Source organism: Acanthaster planci, linkage group LG03, assembly GCF_054643075.1.
Source record: "Acanthaster planci isolate LZ-2023a linkage group LG03, COTS_SCS, whole genome shotgun sequence".
Taxonomy (NCBI): domain Eukaryota; kingdom Metazoa; phylum Echinodermata; class Asteroidea; order Valvatida; family Acanthasteridae; genus Acanthaster; species Acanthaster planci.
Window position 1 is genome coordinate 2,588,595 of NC_141779.1, and position 19,501 is coordinate 2,608,095.

The 19,501-nt window shown below is 39.1% G+C and overlaps 1 protein-coding gene across 4 annotated transcripts in view; it reads left to right on the forward strand.

Moving 5' to 3' along the window:
* Positions 1–19,501, forward strand: part of LOC110985633 (band 3 anion transport protein-like) — an 87,424-nt gene that overhangs the window by 9,359 nt on the left and 58,564 nt on the right. For 2 of the 4 annotated variants that reach the window (XM_087135019.1, XM_087135020.1), the window contains exon 3: positions 552–718. The gene's annotated coding sequence lies outside the window, so the exon portion shown is untranslated. Of the gene's footprint in view, positions 1–59; positions 368–551; positions 719–5,816; positions 5,901–19,501 lie in introns of those variants that run through there. The other 2 variants (XM_022246806.2, XM_022246796.2) reach the window with 2 other exon arrangements.

Here is a 19,501-nt window from a genome sequence, read left to right on the forward strand (position 1 = left end):
TGGTGGGCTGGCCCACTTTCCTCTCAGCTGCATCCTATGGCTCGTCAGTCCTCCACTTAGCAGTGAAATACTTGCAGTACTCTCACCACATTACTGCCCAGCTCTCTGCTATCAAGTCATCGAGGATACCTGCAGGCTTACATATATTCACTGTTAATCCGTCTCAGAATCTATTACGATTACTGTCTGTGCTCCTAGGCTGTGGACAACCCATTCTGGTGGCCTTACCTCAACGTGTTTGGAATTACAAACCTGTATTGGGATGTTCCTGTACTTACAGGTTAATCTTCATGGATACCGGCAGTGATGGGGCACCACAGGACTTTATCTGGGATTTAAGTAACGCAGATTGGTGTCATATTATAAAGTAATTTTCCTTTTGCTAGGAAATGAACTGTGAACAATACTGCCGCATATTTGTAATGTCAGTTGAATTTTGAATGATTGTTTAAGTTTGGCACTGAAAAAAAACCAATTAAGATTGGTGCTGGAAATATGTGCAGCAAGTGAAAAAAATTAATTACCGCTCTTTTGTTTATTGACATTCACAGCAAAGGAAAATAAATTTGACATTTTCTGATGAAAGAACAAGAAACTCATTTTGTGGATCTAAGCACTGTGAGAGATCACTTTCCTCTGCGGCTTCGGTTGGAAATGTCATAAGGTTAGCTCATCCGGAAAGAAATTTCTTCATTTCAACTTTTCAAGATTTGGAAAGGTGAGTTGATTTTATAAATCATCCTTTTTATATGAAGCTATGATGGTGTCACTCCTTGTTTTTTCTTCAGATCTAACCCTGCATGGAACCTTTTTTCATTTTATGTGATTTGTATGATTTTTGAGGTTGCTCAGGTTTTGATGTGTGTGATAGTTATAGAATCACATTGCTTTGTTTCTACAAAAAAGGTGCACTTTTGTTCTTTATTAAAGACCTTTAGGTTGGTGACTACTCTACTGACATGAGGGCCGTCTGTTTTGAAAAGTCTTCCTTTATTAGAGAGAGAACTGGTTTTTCAAGAAGATTAAACAATTTTTTGTGGATTGCAACTAAAAAGTGATTTTGACTAAGTTGCATGTGACACTACTTTTATCAGTGCTGTTTCAAAATGCCCTTTCACAAAACCACGGGTCCTGTGCATGTGTATAGCAGAGGGGCGTAATCATACATGTCGCCTCTGCCTCTTAAGTTTGGTGGAGTGGAGTTCGGCCGCCACCATGAATTTCATTTTTTCCAGGCTGTTTTGCAAGGTTAAGAGAAGTGTTTCTATGGATGAGAAAATAAGGGAAACCGCTCTGTGCAAGTAAGGTTAAAGGAATAATCGGTCGGTTTTATTCTTTTGCTAAGAGGGCGGATTTTCAGGATTATTCCAAGAAGATTGATATCACATCAATGTCACAATCACAGACATATCATGTCATGGATATGACAATACATCCCTGCAACCAAGTTGCATGGGTCCTTGTGTGTTCGTTGCCCAGATTGAGATCTTCTCCAAAATTTGGCCTTGACGTGAAAGTCGTGCGATGATCACCAGGATGGGTCATGAGATTGTAAAGGGTACAATTGTCACAAGGGTACTGTGCATTTCAGTCCATTAGGCATGCGCACCTTTGCTGTTGCCGTTGTACAAAATGGCTGTTCACAAAAATACATATACAGCAAGGTATGAGACGGAGAGAACCCCCCTGCTTTGTGTTGGTCATTGTCTCACAGGAATCTAGGGAATTCCTTTCAGACATCTTGGGGGGGATGTGTTAAGTAACAATAGTCTGGAATGTGTATAGGGATTGGACATGTTGGGGGGGTACACCTCGGTCTCATTTCATGCTGGGTATACAAAATATACTGCCAGTTATCGAGAGCGTGGTTACCGTCTGGTTCAATGAGGGCATTAGCATAGCGTTTTTATACTTTAGGGACAGGTACTAGACCTATGAAGCTCAGGCATTACCCATGCACTTTCCCATTAAACATTTTGGATTTTACTTTCCCTTTTAAAAAATTTCCTTTGCAGCGATGAATCAGAAATTTAAATTAAAAGGAAGAATTCAAAGGATTTCTGAGGATCAAACTCAATACCTCACTTTTACAAATGTGACGCCTGTTCTATCAAGCAATTGGTCTACTCAATTTATGAAGGGAGTCCTTGATATTATATTGTCATACAGGGTGCTATACCGTCTTTGATGGTCACAAGGCTATCACTAACTGCCAGTGAAAACCTTGCTCATGCGGCAACTCGTACTCATGAGTCTGATGAACATAAGATGCCCAGGGCTTTCAAAAAACTGAAATATAAAATCTAAAAGACAGAGGTGTATGGCTAGGGCTGCCTCCAACAAGCAAATAGGATTTTATTATTGCCAAATTCGTGCACAAGTATTTGTGAAAACCTGCATTAAAAAGTACGCGTGTGGGGTGAAAATCTCTGGTACCAGAATACTGCTCCTCCAGCAATATGGTTGTGAATGTGGCAACACAGGGGACGTTTAGGAACGTGCTGCATTGCTCTATGTGAAAGCTTGCGATTCAATCACAGGCATCCCTTGCGACAGGCACTTGGCGCCAACCATTGCAGATGTGTGTTTCCAGCCCTCATGTGAAAGGGCCCTATGTTCCGTTTACCTTAAAGCTGTTTAGATATTCGGGTGGCTCTTATTAATGATCAATTAGAAATCCATTCTGTCCATTAGATAATTAAATAATTCACATGCACAGGTGCAGTCACAGCAATGAGAAGCCTAGGTTGCGGAAAATAGCTTGCAGGTTGATGATTTACAATATGTATGACAGACTGAATACCAAGATAACCTGCCTTTATGGAACAAATAGATGGAATTGAGATGAGGTAATCTTTGGAATTGCAGAAACGATGGACTATCTCCATTTCACACTCGGGGTACCCAAATGACCTCTTCCTACTTGATTACACCAGACTGTGTGCGTGATAGCGTGATTGAATTTATTGTTGGGAAATTTAATTAACATCCTAGTTGTCTGGTTTGTGTCTTTTGCTGGGTAAGGGAAGCGTGTAGGATTTCAAGCAGTTTAATATGGAAGGGCTTCATTTCTGGTGCTTCTTGCTTTTATGCTAATAAGTACCGTCACACTTTTTTCATATTTTGGATATTTTGCATCTGTTGACATGTTTGAAGTTGTACCTGTATGTTTCCTGCAGCTGTTTATAAACTGTAGATTTGGACTAACTGGGATGTTGAAAGAAATTGTGAAGTGCATTGCTATTGGGGATTTCAGTTTACATTTTTTTCTCATCTGTCCAAGTTTAAAATTAGACTACACAACTTCTGCAAGTGAGTATTGTCAGTAATTATCAACCTGCTGTTGGCAATGTTTTTCTGCACTCCTTAAGTGAATCGCAAGCTGTTTGCCACATTAATGTTTCCCCCAGCTTGTTTGTTGACTGTCTCATCCATCCACCTTGAGGCACTTCTGTTGATACACCTGCAAATTAGCACGTTAGTTACCCTCCAAGCTAGGCCTTAGCTACAGGCCATAGTTGCATATACAGATACAAAAAAAAGATCAAGCATGGGCCTTTAGCCCTGTTTAATATTCAAGCAGTTCAGCACGACAATTATTCCTCTCTGTCATCTCTGAGAATGGGAAATGGTCAGGGATTTATGTCTTGAGGCGTTAAGCCTCGTCAGACAATTAGCTTTGACTGGTTTTCTTGGCATTTTAGAGGAACAAGAACTGTAACTTGTCTGTGCATTTAGATTTTTTTCTCCTGAACGGCTACCACTCCAATCTTGAAACTGGCATTTTTATCCTAAGTTCATGCTCTCTTCTGCAAAGGAGCCCAGGGACTTTCTCCTTGAAGATTTCTAAAGGCAGTACGGGTCAGTTTGTAAAAAGTGAGCAATGATTGTTGTGGTTTCAAGCCTCTTTGAGGTTGAATCCTCCTGGTTATATTATCAACATTTTATCAGATGCCTGATAATAATTTCTGGTGTATATGTAACTTCACAGTCCACTGAGATGAGTTGTTTGTAGAAAGGTTTGGGCCTTTCTTATTGTCATGCGGCTAGGAGCAGATAGTGGCCAGCAGCGCAATGCAATTAGAACATCTTATCAAACCACTGTGGAGGACTTACATGTGATCAAACTTCTTCTTTTGTATGAGACATGAAGCGATATTGTACAGCAGTTGGAGCCATCCTGTTGTAGCGGGGTTGGATTTGTTGAAGTCCACAAGCTCTGGAGGGCTGCAGACAGGGCAGTCATACATGATCTGATGATGTGATGGGCTGTCTATTGCGCAGCACCTCATGTACAAACTTGACACTTGTGTTGCTCTACAGGGAGCTGGTAGACACACTCAATCAGCAGGTGTACATAAATCTGGGATCATTGTATCTTGGTTGGTCTCCCATGGAATATCTGGAGAAGCTGCAGATTGTAAACATGCCAATACAACAGCTTTGCCACAGTTAGTTTCAGCATACAAGTAGAAGTACAGCTTTCCTCTTATTGCTCGGTAGCATAACGTTCTGTACTTTAAAGGGCAAACAATCTGTCAGGCATGATATCAACAAAGATTTGTTTTTATTTGATCAAAGTGGAATTTTATTAACTTTTCGTGTAAGTCCTCGTTCGCACTTGAAACGAAACGCAGAAAGAGTGTTAAATTAAGACTTGACGATGTGAGTTGAGGCCTCAAGGCAGTTTCTATTGATTCATCAGGTCATGCAGTGTGGCATGTAGGATAATTGTTTAGAGAGGATTACATAGGCTGAGGTGATGTGCATGTAAATGTACTAAGAGTACATTTACAAAGTGACTGATGAAGGATATATTCCTTGTCATAAAAGAAACAAATACACAGTGGTTTTCCTGTGGGATTTTTAACACTGAGAACTGGCAGAATGGAAGGAACTATTGTGTTTAGAAATCTGAGTGATATTTCAAAGCTATTGCAGTGAAACCGTAATCTAACCAATCAGCAGTCTCATTACCGGTATGTATCAGGGACTGACTGGCTGAGTTGTATGCTTCAGTGTTGGGTCTTCCGTTCTTCTCGTTGGGCATTGTGATTGTGGAGAGATTATTGATGGACCAAGCAGTTTCCAACTTGTGTGTAAATTATGTATAAATTGAACTGCCTACTATTTCCATGATTGCATTCAGTTGTTATTTGTCTGCATAAATACTTGTAGTTCGTGTGCATTGTGTGTTTCTCAATAAGCCACTCTATCCTCTTTGTCAGAGTTAAATTTTACTTGCCACACAGTGGGATTGCTAATGAATGCATGGACATGTATATAAGTGTGCAAGATTTATCTGCCCTGAGTTGAAGTACGCCCTCAACGGCAAAAAAGAGACAGGCTGGAGGGAAGTTTTTAAACTGCGATCATGCATGCATCCGAAGCGCACGGCAACAACATTCCAACGTAAATTGGATGCGCAGCGCTCAGCAACAAATGTGCATAAACCTGTATGCTCGCCCAAAGATGGTGTTTCAATGTTAAAACACGTCCTTTCTTGTTCCTGCTAGGAGAGGATAGGTCAGTTATAAAGATAAGTTTCATGATGTGCAATTAGTGCTGTAAGTTAAGTGTGTAATTTGTTAGCTGTTCAGTGATTTTGCTATGAATTCAGAGATTGTCATCAAACCACTCTGACAGGTACTGTACCTACAGTCACCTTGTCCAGTTTAGCCTGTTTGTGCAGGGCCGTGATGGTTTTTATAATGCGCGTCTTTCGCTAACTTCATTTCTGCTAGGATGTCAACCCCCTCCCCTTCCGGTTATTTTGAATAGTAAAATCATTCAAGGATTTCATTGTGTCCTCCCAGATTTTTCAAGGGAGGCAGGGATGGAGGGGGAGGTACCTATGTACTACTGCCTCAGATGTGGGTCTTGAATAACCTCTTCAATCAGTAAGTACTTTAGTTCTGTGTAAGATGATGCAAATTCAATCCCTTTGGAACCTGATCCCATCTAGACGTGCAGTAGGTGTGCAAGCAATGTAGGATGCAATCTTCAGTCAATACTTGAGTTAGCATCCAAGTGATGCTCATCCCATCAATACGTTATTGATTGCAGTCTCCAGATACTTGTCAATCGCAGGCTCTGTCTGTCCGTGGTTTGCATTTTCGTTGGTTCCTTTTACGACTTCCTAGTTTAGTTAGAAGTTAGAATCTCCTGTGCTGTGCTCAAGTTTTTCCTCAACAAGCTTCATCTGAAAGACACCAGTCTCCAAGCTTTGCCTTTAATGACATGTCGCTATTTTCTCTGACTTTCACCAGTATAACTGTGTGAGACTTACATGTACATGTAAATGGATGAAATTAGTTTGATGGCGTCACCACAAGCCGGTACATGTAACTCTTGTGAGTTATGAGATGGAGAGAACAAGATGAAATGAAGATGAGAGAAAGACCTGTTGAATGTTGTTACCTGGTAGCTCTGAATGCTGTGCACATAAAATATTAAAGTGAGGAAAAGTGATTTGAATGTCTTTTTTCATTTTGAAAAGGTTAAAGATAAAAACTTTGAAAAAGCGCATGCATGAAAAGGGTTAATGTAACATCCGCTGCAGTCACTGAGGAAGGCATGGACATTTTATGTCATGTTCACTGGTACTCATTCTGTTTTGCTCTCTTTACACGGAGAGTGTCTTTGGCTTCAGTTTTGTGCTGTATTTGGTATGCTGCATATTATGTCCTGTAGGGACCAAGCATATCCATATTCAAAGCTGTGCGTAGACTCCAAATACTTCCTCCAGAGCGCAGGATACTACTACATGTATATGATACAGATATTGCCCCCAAGTCCCTTCATCCAGTAGATTGTCAGGGATCCATCTGAGCCCAGTCAATAGGGAGGCTGATGCGAATTGCTTGCTGGGCGTGTTGTCGTTTGCCAGGAGAAGGGATTGCACGCTGATCGACTTTCAAATCCTTAGGCTGGGGAAGGCTGCGATTGAAAAGGACTGACAATAGGACTGTATGCACCTGTTTGGATGGGTGGTGATATGCTGTATTCACTGACAAAGTGAAACTGAACTGGTATCGTGTGACCTGTTGGGTTTACAGAGTTAACTTGTTATGTGCATGCCATCATTTTTCTTTTGTCCGATTCTCCAAAATCCTCCACTATTGCACCGAATGACTTGTTATTGATGTGGCGATTTTCTGATGGCTTGAAAGCAAACCTGATTAGAGCTTTCTATGGGGCATCATCAATAGCACATGCAAAGTATTGGCTAGGCTTTCCCCTCTGTAGTCCTTGAAAATCCTTCCAAACATTATGGATTTTGAGGAATCTGAGAGAGTTGGGGGTTTCAATCAATGATTTTGAAAGTGGAATCAATTAACAGCATTCTGTGGATGGACCACCGATATGCATACATCATTCGGAACCCTTTGAAAGCAGAAAATCTGCTCCTTCCACTCCAACTTAATTGATGCATGTACCACAACCAAGCATCATAAATTTCACAGATACATCTGATCGTTCTTTCTACAAAGTTAGTTTCTGCAAGATTGTATGAAGAATTTTAGGTGATATCAGTGGTGAACATCAAGAGATGATGCGAGTCTCATCTCTTAGCTACCCAAATCTTCACCCGCACACCAGATACTGAGTCTACATCATTGATTTTCCCTCCCCCCCCGTTCTTCAGATCCAAGTTTGAACCACTATAACCCTGCTCTTAACACCTTATTGATCTGAATCCAGGAGCCTGTTTGTGCATGATCTCAACCCTGTACGGTACACTACGGCACAGTGCTTTGACCAGAGTTACTACATGTACATATTGCACTTTGTAGTTGGTGACGTAAAAATCATACAGTTGTTGGACTTTAACGGCCTTTTAAAACATCGCAATGGGAACTTATTGTCAAATCACTTGTATATTACTGTAGACACTGCCCTGCTCTTAGACCAATCTGCCATGCCAGTCTTGATTGCTGAAAAGAGTAGACATGTCAGCTTTCCGGCTGAAGAAGTATGTGATAGATTGAGTGCTTTTTGCTTCCAGGTCTGAATTAATATTTTGTATGAAAAGCTATAAACGCTGTTGTTTTACTGTTCTGATGCTGTAATCCTAGGCATTCCATAGACACTACTGGTACATGTACATATCACTTCAGCTTCTACACAGGTATATGGATCATGCGATATCTGACCTAAATAGTAATAATAATAATTTTTTTAAGCCCATTACATCAAAGAGAGACACGTTTCTACAGGCTGTACATAAAGAAAAAATATTGATATTAAAACCTTACAAAATGTAAAATGACGTAAAAATTAAAAAAAAATCTAGGCTACATGTATGTTTGTCACTGTCTCATACGTGCACTGATCCAAATCAATCCAGGTAGACTCCAGGTAGACTAGCTAACCCACAGAGTTAGAAAAGGAAAGCTGAACTAAATAGTTACCGGTAGTGATGATGTCTGAGTAATGTCATCGAGAGCATTACCGGTACATTATAGAGTGGCGGATCCGCCAGGAAGTAACCATGTTCCAGAAGACTGGATTATCCTTACCAAGAGGATTTACAATTTAGGTTTCAATGATGCATCGGCCAGCACACAAATACAGTACCCGCATGTCTAGACGGTCCCATCGGGCATGTTGGTTGATCAGGTGATCAGCTGTAAGATGGACACTGATATCGGCAAACAAAATCAATCGGTAATGTACTGCCTTTCACCAGTAGGCTGTTGCCTTGGTTGGAATTGTTTATTGTCTTGATTTCATTGACGTTAAGCTTTTAATGCAAGCCAACTGGCAACCTGTTATTCTCAGGAGACTATCACAGTCATGTTGAGATCCTTTTGATGGCTCCGTGGATAAATCAGTAGGCATGGAAAAAAAAACCAGATGATTTTTGTTTGGAGGGCATACATCGGTATGTAGGTCAAAAGTCGTACTTGAATATGTCTTGGGCATCTTTCCATTCCTCTTAGATGTATGAAAAATACATGTATTTTACATCCTCTTTATTCAGTCATATTGAAAAATGATTATTTTGACATTTAAAATTGTCCTTATCTTTCCGAACAAATAATGCTTTTGGTATGTTATCATTTCTGAAAGACTGAGTTACATGTATACAGGGTTTTCTATTCCAATTTTGAACACAAAATTTGGCTGCCTTTTTGAAAAATCTTAGTCACTGGCCTACTGTCACAAAATGAAACAAGACCGAATTAGCAAAGAAGAGAAAGTTTAAGAGAGCAAAATGTCTGAAATGCTTAGACTGTTTATACTGAAATCACTGTAACATTGAGGTTTCTGTCTGGGTCAAGGTTTCATTTCGTTCTCTGCTTTCGTCTGTTGCTTACTCTCTTCATCCATTTCTTTTATTAATGCGCAAATCTTCATCAACATAAAAATACAGAGGAACCCAAATGCTCTTAAAAGAGATTAAATAGGAGGCCTACAGGTGGCAAAAATATGAGGTTATTTAATTTTTAATAAAAGGGAAATTGAAGTTTGTCCTACTAAAATTCTCTTGTCTGAAATCATTTTGTTTTTCGTACTGGTGCAGTACTTTACCCAATTTGCCTCTAGGCATATTACAACATAAACGCTATCCTTCCATTGCACGTGATACGCAGTACATGTTCAGTGTGTCGGCACCAGTGTGTATTAAATTAATTGACTGAGCATTGCATTAAGTGCTCAATAGAAATTGCAAAGCCTAAGCCACCGCCTGAAAAATTGATCTTTAACAGTGAATTGACATGAATGCATTAATTTTACATGGGTAATTGACATCTTCAGACCTGATTGTAATCAAAAAGACATTACATGTAAGATTGATCATGATCAGGCCAACAACCAACTTGGCGTAGGTTCAAAGGTAATGAACAGGCCTACATGTATAAAAATCCACATGAGTTTCTGTATCTGCTTACAGTATCGGAAAATTGGTTATAATCCATCGAACAACTTGGCATCTGAGATACGAATTGTGAGTATGAAATATTTCACACTGAATATAACTTACATTGTACATGCTTATGTAAGTCTGTGGCAGTTCTTTCACCATTTAGAAAAATGTTTTGTGAGGCAAATTACTGTAATGAAAGTACAGTGATCCCAAAAGGATCCAGACATAAACGAATATCAATAAAAGATAAAGAATGACAGAAGAGTATGAAACTTTCATGAACAGTGTTGGATAACAAGATAGGATGAACACAACCATGGAATGGTGACAACATTGAATTATGATGTTGAAGTATTGAATGCGGCGATTTGTGAGCCACTTTGCAGATTTGTCAGTGGCTGGTGCATGCGATGATCCAATACCTAGGCTAAATGCAAAGACTGGTGGAGACTAAACAGGCAGCTAGCAGTCATTGAGAGTGGGAACTCTTGTGGCACTGTGGCTAATTTGCCCTCCAGCCTTCTCCTTAATTCCCCTGAGGCAGGCCAAGACAAGACCTGCCTAGGGAGCACTGTGGCAGTCAAGAGCAAGATCTTATCTTGACATTTTAGGGCCCCAAACTTGATTATGTGCTTGAGGATGGCTACTCTAAATGTGTGGCAGTGTGATAATGAGGACTGGCCCAGTTGTGCTGTGCCTACTAATGAGTCGTCATAAATCTTGAGTAAGGAAGAATACAGATGTCATGTGGATCTGAGCTGTTGTGTGCCAAATCAGCTTGCACATTTGATGCAACTTCAAAGATAGAATGCAAATATTCATATTAATTGACTGGTATATTCAAATAAAGTGGAAGTGAAGGCATCAGAAAGAGACGATGCATTCAAGGAGAAACTGACTTTTAACATGTACATACAAATGTGCATCAAATGAACCCAAACTGTTTCGGTTTATCACCCAACTTTGACATAATTTCATGATGATCAGAGTTCTGATTGCCCAGATTTATTATTACCGGAGGCATTGATCATGCAAACACCAACTTTTTTTATCCAGCCCATGCATTTTCGAAGGACTTACCAAGTCACATCAATGCCAATATGAGTCACTATAATACTTAATCACATCATCCAAAAATCTCAGGGTAGAATCCTTGTCATATTTTGACATATCGATAGTGTTCATGCCTGTGGTGCTTCTATCAAGATCAGCCCAGGAAAACATTAACTATAAGGCGCATTTTGGCATGACCAATTATTTATTACCAGGTCAGTGTGAAAAAATCTAAACAGATTTTGCTTATTTGGGATTGGTTGTACTGAAGATGGCACATTGCAATCATTCTTCAAAGTAAGAACCCTAACCCCACCCATCCTCACATCCCAGTCCAATGAGTCCCCTATACCCTAGGACATTCCTGTCTATGGGTCCCCTATACCCCAAGCTACCATCCCCCCTCCCGCACTCCCCTCCATCAGACCGACACGCCTCACTGGTTTGCCAGCACCCCATTGACTTCAGTTGGATCCGGAGTTAGCATCCTCTTCACACCTCACTGCCCTCTACACACCATATAAGCTGCCTCATCACTGGACCATCTGCAGTCTTCCGATGACGGACAGAACATACTGTCCTGAACAATGAGTACCTCTGGTTCTTTTCAGAACCCCACATACTCAAAAAAAGAGATATATCTATGGTGCTACCACCAACCTATCTAGTTTACTTGCTACCTCCACATGGAAAGCTTCAAATCTCATCCATTCTTCTAAGGTAGGAGCAAGAGGAGACCTTGTTAGAGTTTCATATTACATCCATTTAGAAATGTTGTCAAGCATCCAGTTTATCCCCCAAGGCATTGCAGCATACTGAATCTCCAATGGGGCATCTTGATAATGGATTTAGTTACTGGTCTATACGACATTGCTGCATGATACAATTTCTAGTCTGTGATCAGGCATTGTGTTACCCGTATGGTGTTATGACAAGTAATGAATCCCCATAGAATGAACAATTACTAATAGACAAGAAGAAAACAGTTCCATTCCTACAGATTCACCAAGTGCTTATTGTTGTTCAGAGACATTGGGATGATCACAATGTCTTCGGTTCTTTTTGATGGCAGCTACCCCTGGTAGGAACTTCTCACTCAATACTTCATGTACCGGTACATTGTAGCAAAATTTGGCATTTTTCTCGACATGTACAGATTGTTAGTGTTGAATAACTAAATATGGTCATGAACAGAGACAGTTTAGGATGGTGATTGAGGTTGCTTGAAGAATTGGCGCTTGAGTTTTTGAAATTGAATAATAACGCTAGCCCTTTTGAAAATCTGTGTACACAGTTTTTTCTTTTCTTTTCATCCAAGAAAGGTTTGGAAAATTGGGTTTGCGTATCTTGTGGAATTTGTTAAAGAAATATAAACAACATTTGATTGTAAATGTGATGTTCTGTTGCTATCCGTGGTCCAGTTGATTACCAGTCATCACAACAAACAATGTCCTAAACTCACTGCGTGTACAATGTACTTGACTGGATTTCTACATTTCCTGGATAGCAAGATGATGGTACATGTAGACTGCACAGAAGTTGAGCCAAGAGTTGGTTTCCACAGGATATTCATTGGAAACCCACCACATGGATTTCCTTTAAATGAGCATTTGAAGTAAGTGTCATTTTACTTTACCTGTGGTACTGGGGTACCTTCCACTGCCAACACTATAATGATGATGCTCACTTGTTCAGCAATGAAAAGGAATTTATGTAATACGCTGACTTCATTTCTTACTTCTTTATTAAAAGGGTTTACTCTGACATTAAGTCTGATGTGGAATAGAGATCAAAAATTCATATTGATACGTGAAATTTTAGACTTTGATTCATGCAGTCAGTAGGCCTAAGCATTGAATTGCAACTGTGATGTTGAAAGTGCTTGGAAGAAATCCTGCCTCTGACATGCAGGTTTGAAGGCATATCAGTATTTCTTTGCTGTTCATGTCATGATCTAAAAAGGAAAATTTGTTTTGTTGATTTGAAGAACTGTTTTTGAGAAGAAATGATGTATGTAACTGCCTCACTAAACCAGTGTCTGTTGACCTTCGTACATTAGTCATTTGAACTTTATCACAATCAACCAGATTTCTGATACATGTGGAAAATAAAAGTATCCACTTTTAAAAACCCTTCTCAGAGCTTTAAAAGTCTTCTGAGCCAGTTTTCTGTAGCAGGGTTTGATTCTTTCTAGATATCACTTTCAAATTCAAAAGTCAGTTGGAATGATCAACACCACTTATTTTTGTATCACGTTAGTAGTACTCACTGTGATGAATTGCAGAGGAAACTCTATTCCAAATTAAAATGTAAAGCCTGTTTTTTCCATTGTCTACATGTAGGCACTAGTGTGAATTACAGAATCTCATATCAAGCTGGTGGTCTACAAACATTCCGTTATTTGCTATCCACTTCACAGATTCACTCAGTGACTCATCAGTGTGTGTATGCAAGCAGTTGAAGACTGTTAAATGAAAAACAGCATATTGATCTTGTTCTCACTTAATGACATTTAGGCAATGGAGTGCACAAATTTATATATTGTAAAAGAAACAAAAGGCTTGTGTCGTAGTGGCTTGTACATGTTGGACGTTTTGTATTCTGTTTTGTACTCTGCCCCATCTTTACCAAGTTTCCTGACCCCACCCTTTTTTTCCCATCATGCTGCTGTGTCTGAACCCAAGTTACATGTATCTAATACATGTCTGCTGTACTATGTGCTTTGGTCTTGGCTCTCTGGTCTGTCAGCCTTCTGCTGTTCTTGTGCCGCGTTGTGTTGTATGCTATGCTTCTGCTCTGTCAGCGTTCTGCTGTTCTTGTGCCGCATTGTGTTGTATGCTACCGGCTATGCTTCTGCTCTGTCAGCGTTCTGCTGTTCTTGTGCCGCATTGTGTTGTATGCTACCGGCTATGCTTCTGCTCTGTCAGCGTTCTGCTGTTCTTGTGCCGCATTGTGTTGTATGCTACCGGCTATGCTTCTGCTCTGTCAGCGTTCTGCTGTTCTTGGGCCGCGTTGTGTTGTATGCTATGCTGTGTATCACTGTTGCTGTGCTCTGTTGTTGCTTGGCTGTTTCTCATCTCCCCCTTGCTCTGCTACCAAATACTTGAAGAAACTTAAACCTTTACATATTTGAAAGCCAACTTCTTTCCTGAATAATGACAGAGATAGGCAGTGTTGCTAAAATTTGGTCAAGACAACATGTATCTTGTTTCAAATCCCAAGTCGATAACTGTAAAGACCATTGTGATTAATATTTATTTTAGGATAAACGGATCACTCCTTTCCCCCCCCCCACAAAAAAGTGCTCAAAAGCATTTCATTCACTCAACTGAAGAGGAAAGTATTGGTTTACGGCTCTGCCATGAATTTTTTGGGGAGCACAGTACCAGCAAAGAAAGCCAGATAATGAGGAACACATTTGGCTTTAGTATAATTAAAGCTCTCTCCATACTGGGTACCTTTGTCAAATTCTAATGCAGGTCATGCATACAACCTGTCTTTTTTAAGCTGGAGTGAATTAATTCAGATATATATTGATGCCTTTGCATTATGTGGCTTTGTTTGGCTCCATATTGAGTTGATTATTCCAAGTTCCAGGTGGTGGTTTGGATAGGATTTTGACTGGTACTTATTACAGAGCAAAAAGATGAATTTCGTATAAAGGTCGAAGGGCCATACTGATAAACTGTATAACATTCCAAATATATTTGAAATCAGAAGTCCCTATGATGCAAAAACTAAGGTCTGTCTGTCATGCAATAAATATACTATTGATCCACTTGGTGAACAGTTTTCTAGTTTAGTAGATTAAGTCGTTTTTTAATATTGAATAGTATTTTTCAATAGTTTTTGCATAAATGGGCTGGTATAGGCTATTACTAGAATATCCAAACTAGTTGAATGAATGTGCGGTTTGTTCTTATAGTGATGGCATGTACTGTGCATGCCATGTAGCCTTGTAAATATTCAACTTTTTTCATTCTGGTATAGTAGATACAGTCACTCTTCCTTTATTTGCTCAATCCCAAGTGCGTTGGCTTGCTCAAACAAACCCTGTTCCGTTCAGTCATCAGTTGGGCCAACAAGCAAGTGACCAAAGGCTAGAACTTCAACCATCCAGTGTTTGCACAGATGTGATCATGTTTCTGCAAGAATCTGTAAATCCCCTCCAAGTAATCGCTTGAATTGCAGTGTCATCTTAACTTGCTGCCCAACATTTTCAAGTAAAAAGAAGATGCAATTCATTAAATAAAAATTCTCAGAAATGATCTCATCAAGCAAGTGTCCATTTGGCTCCAAACTTGTTTGAGATGTGATTCCACTCATGACTATACATATGAAAAAGATAAAATTCAGTTTCCCCTCTGAACATTTTATTGGCATCAGTTTACTTTCTACAAATGTTGTATTCTTGATGACACAATTTTACCTGTTTGATGTAGTCATAAATTGCTGCCTTAGGTTCACAGGTAAAAATACTGCCTTCCAGTGCAAATTCCTTTGTGTTAAAATACCAGATTGTCCTGGCGTACATGTATGTTGAGCATTTATACATTATAAGCTCAATGGTGGTACATCTACATGTATGTTAGTCACACTTAGCTAAGTCTACTTATAGCACTGACTAACGTACAGAGTAACTTTTGTACATGAAACTGTTCATGCTTGCTTGTGATTTCAGCTTATAATGTTAAGTGAACAGAATAGAATCCAAATATCTCAGTGTAAACAGAGAGATGTTGCTGCATGCTGTAATAGAGTGTTTTATCAGGAAATTGAAAGGGAGCAAGTCTAGATGAGTAATGTATCATGATGCAGTGGGAACAATGAGGCAAATGGAATTGTATCCTGGAGCAGCTGATAGCAACCTTAAACATCTCATCCAATTTCTGCCTTCAGGTTTATGGAAATCTCTCAGAAGAATACTAAATTACATGTTCCACATGAATCTTTTCAGGTGCATTTATTCTTTCCAGTTTCATCATATCTGGCAAAATTTCTGTTTTCTCAAAAGTGACAGAATTTTGGGCACAAAGATCTCAGAGTTCAACCATTACCTTTATTCACTTATTTTCAATGAAGGCATTTCCTAAGTCAGCAGTCCCATTTTTGGGATTTTACAAATCATGTACCTGTACATGTATTGACTCTTAAGTTTGAAAAACTAAAAACAATTGATGAAAAAATTAATTTGAAATAAAATTTCAAGTCATTGACAAAACATATGAAAAGTTTTGAAATATGCTAGAGGTGTACATTGCACACTTCAAGGCTACCGTAGATTACCACCCACACATTTTGAAATACTGAAGGATGGTCTCTGTATCAGTTCTCCAAAATAAAAATGAAAATGTGGAAAACAATCACATTCAAAAATGTGGAAAATGCGTATGAAAATGGGTCAATCTGAACTATGATGGAGAAGGTTGTAAACATCCTTGCACTTTGCGACGTCAGAACCATAACCTCCTTACGTTATCGGACACTTACCATAGTCCATCTTCATTTCATATTTGTGAGTGCTCCGTTTGAAAGCATAAATAAGAGCATGATTTATGCACACTAAAACTACAAACTTTTCCTCTGTGTTTAGACTGTACCTATCATTGGCTGTTTTCTCTAATTGATATATGTACTGCCCCTGACATCTCCATCATTAATCCAAAGGAATCTTTTCTTCTTCTTGGAGAGCATCCCTCTCGAAAATGACTTTCACCGTGGCGAGTACTGCATCAGTGTTTGTATTCATCGGTTGAGTACCGTGCATTCTGCCTTACACTCCTCTGTTCTGAGTGTATAGATGTATATGTGCTTCCTCCTCCATCTGTAAATATTTTCATAACTGAGGCATATAGTCTTGTGTTTTTGCAGTGAAGAGGCATGAGATGTCAAAGTGTAGAAACCAAATGATGACAGTATTTTTGTGGTACATGTATCTTGTCTGAGTGGAGTTTATTCATTGACATTCTTTGAGGCTTTCCATTGATCCATCAAAAATACATTGGCTCATTAGTTACGTGCAATGTATGTACATGTAAATAGTGCTGGTCATATCTACCATGTACGGGTATCTCTGTCCAGTAATTGCATGTTTCACATGAATGGACTTTCAATTAATGTGAATTGAGATAAGTTAAACATATTTGCTGCATTAAGATGACTTGCTTGTTGCTCTGTTACATCTTAGAGAAAGTTAAGTTTCTACTTCGAAATGTATACATGTACATTGTAACTGTATGTTGTCATGTGCCCGACAAAAGGATGTACATGTAAGAAATTTAATAAAAACGGATAAAATTTACAACAAAATCAACATAGATTGTACAAAAAGAAACCTTTGAACAACTTTATTAAACGACTTGGGAAATTTTTTTTTTCTTTTTGCAAAGAAATCTTTATATTTGATTAAAATAAAACAGTTTCATACATACGTCCTTTTGCTGGGAAAAGGTTTTTTTGCAGTGATCATGCTTCCTGGCAAAAGGGCGTAAGCGCTTACCTCCTTCCAGACACACAACAATGTGCTGAAGCATGCACTCATAAATTGCACATATATCAGTACTTGTATTGTGTGATATATGCATTGTAAATATAAGCATCATTGCTGATGCTAGATCAGAAAATGAAATTACCCAGCTTTTGACCTACATGTACATGTACCCGTAATGCATGAAAGTGGGAGGGATATGTACACGTACATGTTGCTTTCATAAGACATCACAGGATTAATAAGACATCACCTGTTTGGGGGGTTCATCTCCCCTTTAAAGTCAGGGATAATTAGATGTTCCTCTCTGTTCTAATTTGAGATCGGTTCTTAACATTCACCTCAGTGTTCTACACACTGTCATGCAAAGCCAGTGAGATTAAAAAACAGCCAGGAGTGTTGTCTAAGTAAACACTGAAGTCAATTGGCTATGTGTGGAGAGAGACATGAGAACATTACCTAGATTGCAAGTTGTAATCAAAACCAAGCCCTCTCAGAGCATTTTACATTTAAAAAAAAGTCATTTGTTATTTTTTCTTACTTTCTTTTTGTTCATCTGCACTTTTAAATAGAAACACACATTTAGTGATTCCTGAAAAATTTGGCTTTTTTTTGGCTGGAAAAACATCAAACTTGTGAACAATTTCGGTCTTTGAAAAAGGCCTGCTAACTCTTTTAGTAACAATTTGCTATCATGGCAATCACTGATGGCTATCAAGGAGATATAGCTAATCATGCTAATTGCTTTTGAAAGTGAAACCTAAATATCTACTCACCAGGCTAGTATGGAATCAGATTGTCTGTTTGAGTTCTCATCTTTTAAGACTTTCTCTCAAAGATCTGTAGAAATCTTGAGGTTTGATTGGATGTTAGTTCCAGTCTGTAGTTTGAATGCTAGCTGACACTTGGGATGGACACTGGCTTGAGTGCAGTCACTCCCTGAGCAATCTCAAGCGTTATTCACTTCACTTTTACTGGTACAGATACTGGTAGTGTCAGATCTTGATTTTTTCCCCCTTTATACGGCGACATCCAGGAAATTGGCCATAGCTTTTGATGTTGTCTTGCATCGATAATGGGATTTCATCCTTAAATAATCCTTACTCGATGCTCGAAAATATCTTTTGTCATGAAATCAACGTAGGGGACTACATGTACTTTGCTCCTATATTTAACTTTTGTTGTTCTTTCAGTCTTCAAAGGAGAAAACATTGTAGTAACCTTTAGTATAGAAGACACCTAAAGGGATTACAAGTCCTTTCTTCTGTTACCTGGAGGCAAGCACCATAATGTCTTTCAGTTAAATCGGGATCTGTGATATTGAGGAGTGCAGTCCGCTAATTCACAAGCAATAATTTCTGCTAAGCTCGTGAGCATGAAAAGTGCCACCACAGTTTCTTTTGAAAGAGGAGATTGCTTGGCCCCCTCCCAGTGGTGAGATTGTGTAAATCTTTGCCAAGATCAACTCCCTGGTTCTTTGGATTTCCGTCTGAGGGCAGAACGGATAAAACATGCAGTTGAAAAATGGTCCGTTTGGCCCGAGAAAGTGGAGAGATGCCATTTGAAAAATGACTGTGTGCAGACTTTGGAACTGTCACTTTCAGGGGGTGATTCTGTTTTGTGTGCATAATTAAAAATTATTTAATTGGTTAACCCCCCCCAAAAAAAAAATTGAAGAGAAGTGGAAAGATTACTGATAATGACAAAATAAAAATTGATTTGTCTAAGAAACTTTAGTTATGTTGGTGTGCATGCTATTGAGCCTGAACAATCGATTTTACACTGTTATCAAAGGGGCTTGAAAACAGGTTCTCCAGTATGCAGGAAGAAACTCTACATGTAGGCTGTCAAGCCATGTTTGCACTGGACTTTTTTTCCCTTATGGGTTTTACTGAGCCAATGGTTAAATAAAAAAATGGTCAAATGTGACCACTGTCCGCACTTGGACTTTCGACCGAGACGGGGGAAGTAACCAAAACGAGCTGGCAGTGCAGTGACTCATATATGAGGGCACTTTGCGTGACCTTTCTGCATTTATTTTTGTCCTTAGACACAATGTTACCATCCTCATTATCATCTGAAAATGA